The following is a 6,244-nucleotide window of genomic DNA, read 5'->3' as shown; positions in this document are numbered from 1 at the left end:
AAGTAGGTTACAAAAAACTCATTTTATACCGACATTCCTTTAGATTCGACTACCTAGAACATGCAATTCTATATTTAATTATTAATATCGGCACTAGAATTTCTTTGCACGCCAACGGCGGTGATGAAATCTTTAAGATATGGCAGAGTTCATTCTACGATTTTCCGAAGTGCAGTCATGGTCAACTGACGCAACATCCAATGGGGAGGCGGATTAGCGTGCCACATACAAGCTTCCAATCGAAGGGTCGACTACATTGCGCAATTTCCACACACAGTCGCGGAGAATCGGATCGAAAGCAAAAACTCGGAACTGTCCATCCGTGACTGCACGGGGACAAGCCACGACCTCATTAGAAATTCCGAATAACCCCTCGGTGCGCTTCGTTGTTTGTCTCTACTAAGTAGCTATAGACACCCCGTAATCAGACCCTCAATTAGACTTGATAATGAACCGTGGGGCCGGCAGCACTCGGTTAGAATGTGAAAAATGCATCTGAAACAAAACAAATCATCTGACTATCGAATCAACCGGCCATAATGCGCGAAAAGTGGCTTCTGGTTTCAAATGCTAGCCACGTTAGTGGCAGATGGGTTAGATAATCAATGGTTTGTGAGCAGTAACCCGCAATCAGTTGAATCATTTAGCAATTGAATAATATAACATAATTCGCGATGATGCTACTTGTTCGATTGATGTTGAAGTACACTTGTTTGATGCGACCAGTTCTAGATTGAATAAGTTATAACCAGGAAAGAATAATATTACTTGTTAGCATAAGAAAATAAAGTAGAATATATATTTATAGACGCGTTGTTGGCACCATATCAAGCAACTTTAGAGTATACAAAATAAGACCAGGGTGACCACTCTTGTCGACAAAATAAATTCCCGGGTTTTTCCCGGTTTTCCCGGTAGGTTTCCCGGAAAACTAAAAAGTACCTGATAATATGCAATCAAAGTGAATTGCCTATATTCCATATTCCGGGTATTAAACCATCCGACTTGAACATTATAATTTACAATGTTCTGAAGATATTGATTTGAAAAATGTAAATGTAACCACTTTCCCTTCGATGAGACTGAGGGTCGTGGGCTCGAGTCCCATCGAAGGGAAAGTGGTTACCTTCAATACAATTTTCAAATCAATTTCTTCCACATAATGTACATATTCACATATGAGTTTTCAGAACATTGTACCTGATAATTTTTTTTATTCGTATATTTATTTGATAGGCACTCTGTGTTCTTGACCGCTACTGTACCGTGATCTACTATGGTATTCTGCTGTACAGAATCCATACAGAATCTATTTTTAGATATCTATTATTCGTTATTCGTTATTGTCGTTGCCAGTTCATCTTGTCGTGAGTCCATTGTGTCCGTTTGTCCATGTCGTGTATCGTTGCATTGTTCGGTTGCCATTTATTCCGGGGCACGGCAAATGCTGGGTACAGCGTACCATTGGTAGTTCGCGTACCTGAAGGAATAAAATAGACCCCATCTCGCGGTCCTTAGCCTCTTACCCAGCAACTCCTATCCCTACCTCCCCGCGGTGCTGGCCGGGATACGAGCAACCTTAGGGAAGATCGGGTACCCAAGTAACAATCAGTTACCACAAATAGACATCATTGTCGAACTAACGTTTAATTAAAGTATTCGAAGCTGAACAATATGTAGTATGGAATAACAAATTGGGCAAATGTTGTTGACATTTGTAACCAGCTTCTGTTCTTCTTTCAGCTATGTATCTGAATTATACTTTTATAAACGTTACCGACTTATTTCTTTTTAAATATATTGAACAACTAGCTAAATATAAACAACTTAAACCTGCAAAGTTTATGCTGTTCATCATGTTGCATATGTTTGAATAATTTGTTTTTGAAGCATCGAACAAACGTTTGAAAACTCTAATACAATCTACGCACGAGCATGAGCTTATTAATAAGTCTAATAATTGACGTTATTAGTAAACATCATTGCTTCTGTATCCGATTTCAATTTCATTTATTTATATAATTTTGAAACGTTGAATAAACGTTTGACAATTCCGCTTATTGCAATAACAACAATGGCTTTGGTTAAACGTTGTACGAACGTTTATTCACTATACAAATAAATTTATTTTTAGCGGACTTATTCTTATTAAAACATTTTGCACTTCGCCATTCACTAGAGAATAAGTTATTATTTTTATACTTACTTCGGGAATGATAGAAGAAATCTGCAGGAAAAATTTACCTCCATGATGGCAGAGAGAAGGCAGCAGCTTCACAAATCACTAAATCAAACTATAAAAATAAGACGGATAATTCACTTTTCGGAATGACATTACACTAACTATTCTATAACGTTATTAAACTCCTATTAAGCTTTGTTCGATTGTTGGCAATTTTGTTGAGTAATGACCAACAACCCCATTACAGCTATTCAACCAGTATTGTTCAACAACGTATGGTTTATATTTCTAATTCAGCTTGGTACTTTCGAAGGTGATAAATATAGCTGATGGTAAACGAGAGGGCTGCGGATTCAAAGGTCGTTGGATCGATACCGGTATCCTGTTCATAATTTATTTTTCATCTTATTTCCAGTATGTTGAACAATGCCCTAATAAGCGTAACAATGGAATGAAATAAATGTATTTAGAAACGCATAATTAAAAAAGCCTAATCAGTAAGTTGCTGACTAGTTGAATTAACATTATGCCTGGTTTTTGAACAAAGTTGATGAATAAATATTGTTATCTTCTATTTAATTAAAGTTGAAGAGAGCTTGCTAGTTATTGTTGAATAAATACTCCATTTTTGGGCGAACAATGCTGGAACAAATGTTGTCATGTATGATAGTATAATTTTTAATCAACGCTGGCTGAATAAATCTGACCATACTGATGTTTATTCAACTGGCAATTGTTACTTGGGTAGCGATTGGAAACTCTGTTCGTGGAACTGCAAATCCCTCAACTTCATCGGGAGCACACGCATACTCGCCGATGTGCTCAAGGACCGTGGATTCGGCATCGTAGCGCTGCAGGAGATTTGTTGGAAGGGATCAATGGTGCGAACGTTGGTAATCATACCATCTACCAGAGCTGCGGCAACACACACGAGCTGGGAACAGCTTTCATAGTGATGGGCGATATGCAAAGGCGCGTGATCGGGTGGTGGCCGATCAATGAAAGAATGTGCAGGTTGAGGATCAAAGGCCGGTTCTTCAACTTCAGCATAATCAACGTCCATAGCCCACACTCCGGAAGCACTGATGATGATAAGGACGCATTCTACGCGCAGCTGGAACGTGAGTACGACAGCTGCCCAAGCCACGACGTCAAAATCATCATAGGAGATTTGAACGCTCAGGTTGGCCAAGAGGAGGATTTTAGACCGACTATTGGAAAGTTCAGCGCTCACCGGCTGACGAACAAAAACGGCCTACGACTAATTGATTTCGCCGCCTCCAAGAATATGGTCATTCGCAGCACCTACTTCCAACACAGTCTCCCGTATCGGTACACCTGGAGATCACCACTGCAGACAGAATCACAAATCGACCACGTTCTGATTGATGGACGGCACTTCTCCGACATTATCGACGTCAGGACATATCGTGGCGCTAACATCGACTCTGACCACTATCTGGTGATGGTTAAACTGCACCCAAAACTATCCGTCATCAACAATGTTCGGTACCGACGACCACCGCGGTACGACCTAGAGCGACTGAAGCAACCTGATGTCGTCACTGCATACGCGCAGCATCTCGAGGCAGCGTTGCCGGAAGAGGGTGAGCTCGATGGGGCCCCTCTTGAGGACTGCTGGAATACAGTCAAAGCAGCCATTAACGACGCAGCGGAGAACAACGTCGGGTATATGGGTCGAAGTCGACGGAACGATTGGTTCGACGAAGAGTGCAGACAGATTCTGGAGGAGAAGGACGCAGCGCGGGTGGTCGCGCTACAGCAAGGTACCCGGCAGAACGTGGAACGTTCTAGACGGAAGCGGAGACAGCAGACCCGCCTTTTTCAGGAGAAGAAACGCCGCCTGGAAGAAGCGGAGTGCGAGGAGATGGAACAGCTGTGCCGTTCTCAAGAAACACGCAAGTTCTACCAGAAGCTCAACGCATCCCGCAAAGGCTTCGTGCCGCGAGCCGAAATGTGCCGGGATAAGGATGGGAGCATCTTGACGGACGACTGTGTGGTGATCGAAAGGTGGAAGCAGCACTACGAGGAACATCTGAATGGCGCGGAGAGTACAGGCAGTGAAAGTCAAGGCAGCGGAGGAGATGACTACGTTAGATCAGCGGACGATGGAAGCCAACCAGCCCCCACCTTGAGGGAAGTTAAGGATGCCATTCAACAGCTAAAGACCAATAAAGCAGCTGGTAAGGATGGTATCGGAGCTGAGCTCATCAAGATGGGCCCGGAAAAGCTGGCCACTTGCCTGCACAAACTGATAGTCAGAATCTGGGAAACCGAACAGCTACCGGAGGAGTGGAAGGAAGGGGTTATATGTCCCATCTACAAGAAAGGCGACAAACTGGAGTGTGAGAACTTTCGAGCGATCACCATCTTTAATGCCGCATACAAAGTAATAACCCAGATCATCTGTCGTCGTCTGTCACCATTGGTGAATGAGTTTATGGGCAGTTATCAAGCCGACTTCGTTGACGGCCGCTCGACAACGGACCAGATCTTTACTGTACGGCAAATCCTTCAAAATGCCGTGAATACCAGGTCCCAACGCACCATCTGTTCGTTGATTTCAAGGCGGCATACGACAGTATAGACCGCGTAGAGCTATGGAAAATTATGGACGAGAACAGCTTCCCTGGGAAGCTTACCAGACTGATCAAAGCAACGGTGGATGGTGTGCAAAACTGTGTGAAGATTTCGGGCGAACACTCCAGTTCGTTCGAATCGCGCCGGGGACTAAGACAAGATGATGGACTTTCGTGCCTGTTGTTCAACATTGCGCTAGAAGGTGTCATGCGGAGATCCGGGTGTAACAGCCGGGGTACGATTTTCAACAGATCCAGTCAATTTATTTGCTTCGCGGATGACATGGACATTGTCGGCCGAACATTTGCAAAGGTGGCAGAACTGTACACCCGCCTGAAACGTGAAGCAACAAAAGTTGGACTGGTGGTGAATGCGTCAAAGACAAAGTACATGCTTGTGGGCGGAACCGAGCGTGACAGGGCCCGCCTGGGAAGCAGTGTTACGATAGACGGGGATACCTTCGAGGTGGTCGAGGAATTCGTCTACCTCGGATCCTTGCTAACGGCTGACAACAACGTTAGTCGTGAAATACGAAGGCGCATCATCTGTGGAAGTCGGGCCTACTACGGGCTCCAGAAGAAACTGCGGTCGAAAAAGATTCGCCACCGCACCAAATGTGTCATATACAAAACGCTTATAAGACCGGTTGTCCTCTACGGACATGAAACATGGACAATGCTCGAGGAGGCCTTGCAAGCACTCGGAGTATTCGAGAGACGGGTGCTTAGGACCATCTTTGGCGGTGTGCAAGAAGACGGTGTGTGGCGGCGAAGAATGAACCATGAGCTCGCCCAACTCTACGGCGAACTCAGTATCCAGAAGGTAGCTAAAGCCGGAAGGGTACGATGGGCCGGACATGTTGCAAGAATGCCGGACAGCAACCCTGCAAAGATGGTGTTCGCTTCCGATCCGGCAGGTACGAGACGGCGTGGAGCGCAGCGAGCGAGATGGGCAGACCAGGTGCAAAACGACTTGGCGAGCGTGGGGCGTATCCGAGGATGGAGAGATGCAGCCTCGAACCGTGCATTGTGGCGTAAAATTGTTGATTCAGTGTTATCTGTTTAGATGTTAACTAAATAAATGAAAATGTCTCTTGATCTTCGATGCGCACTGACTCTCATGTCTTTCAGCACCACTGTATTTTTAAGCCATTCAGCTCTCGACATGCTCGCAACTTCCCCGAAAACCCACTACCCGTGGAAGTTTATTGCGTATCCAACACTACTATCGCACCTAGATAGTCCGAGGCACTTTCTCACTTCCACGGGAAACCGATTGGATGCCAAAGTCGGTCCAGAGATTGCGAATGGAGCCTAGCGTCCGATTCACGACCCAAAACCAGTTCTATAACGCGTCACGATCTAATCGGCCTAGTCCCGGACGATGGAGCTAGCCTACTCCGACGGCGGCAGAAACTCTCCAAAACCCGACTTGATCGTGGTTTACTCAGATAGTCAACGA

Source organism: Armigeres subalbatus, chromosome 2 (genome assembly GCF_024139115.2).
Source record: "Armigeres subalbatus isolate Guangzhou_Male chromosome 2, GZ_Asu_2, whole genome shotgun sequence".
NCBI classification, from domain to species: domain Eukaryota; kingdom Metazoa; phylum Arthropoda; class Insecta; order Diptera; family Culicidae; genus Armigeres; species Armigeres subalbatus.
The sequence above is the reverse complement of the archived record's forward strand: the minus strand, read 5'-3'. Positions refer to the sequence as shown.